We start from the raw sequence: 952 nt of genomic DNA, 5'->3' as shown, positions 1-952 counted from the left end.
CGCACGACCCCAGCGCCCCTAGGGCCGCTCTGCTGTCTGAGCAGATCCTAATACGCCTGCCCATCTGCCCAGATGCAATTAGCAAGCAGTTGAACACAGCTCATGATTGCCACCACCTCTGCTTGAAAGACCGTGGTGAACTCTTCGAGGGAGAGAGCCTCCTTAAAGCCCCCATGGCTTCCAAAGACCCCGGCACCCCCGTCAGTTTTGGAGCCATCCGTGTACCAGACGTCCCCATTCCTGATAACGAGCACCTCGTGCCTCTCCCACTCCTCACGACTAGGAAGATAGATCTTGAAAGATATATCAAAGTCGCGTTTTCTCGGCATCCTATCCTGCCTCATATCCAACACGGTTTCCATCTGGATATCCCGTGGTAGCCGGGTGTGGCCCACCCCGATCGTCCACTTGCCTTCACACTTCAACCTATACGCCGTGGCCGCTGCTGCCGCCACTATCGCAAGGTGGAGTGGTTCGATGCCGAGCAGCACTCCCATTGCTGCCACCGGCGTTGTTCTCATTGCTCCCAGAGCCCCTCTTAAAATAAGAGCCCTGACGCGTTCCAGCATTGCTCGAGCCTCCGCCAGCTGTGTTCTTGGCCACCATACCACAGCAGCATAGAGCAGTCTAGGCCGGAGCACAGCCGTGTATAGCCAAAGCACCCTGTCCGGCTGAAGTCCCCAGGTTTGCCCAAAGGTTCTTCTGCACATCCAGAACTAAGTGCAAGCCTTCCTACACACCGCCACTAGGTGCAACTTCCAATTCAGTCTTTTAACCAAGATAACTCCTAGATACTTGACTGACGTCTCAGGAGTCAGTCTGACCTCTTCTAAAACAGGCCCCTTTACGGAGCCCATTTTGTATTTGTGGGTGAAGATTACCAGACTTGTCTTATTCGGATTAACCGATAGACCCGTCCTCTTACACCATTCTTCCACTACCCCCAGAGCCC

General features: G+C 54.4%; 2 protein-coding genes across 2 annotated transcripts in view; both read right to left on the bottom strand.

Annotated features, from left to right (window-relative positions):
• Positions 1–952, bottom strand: part of LOC108763445 (uncharacterized) — a 7115-nt gene that overhangs the window by 2013 nt on the left and 4150 nt on the right. The window lies entirely within an intron of this gene.
• LOC108763452 (uncharacterized) overlaps positions 1–952 on the bottom strand; it is a 9353-nt gene that overhangs the window by 7467 nt on the left and 934 nt on the right. The gene's annotated exons all lie outside the window — the stretch shown is intronic.

The sequence above is a fragment of the Trachymyrmex cornetzi genome, unplaced genomic scaffold (genome assembly GCF_001594075.2).
Source record: "Trachymyrmex cornetzi isolate Tcor2-1 unplaced genomic scaffold, Tcor1.1 scaffold359, whole genome shotgun sequence".
Classification (NCBI taxonomy): Eukaryota; Metazoa; Arthropoda; class Insecta; order Hymenoptera; family Formicidae; genus Trachymyrmex; species Trachymyrmex cornetzi.
The sequence above is the reverse complement of the archived record's forward strand: the minus strand, read 5'-3'. Positions and strand labels throughout refer to the sequence as shown.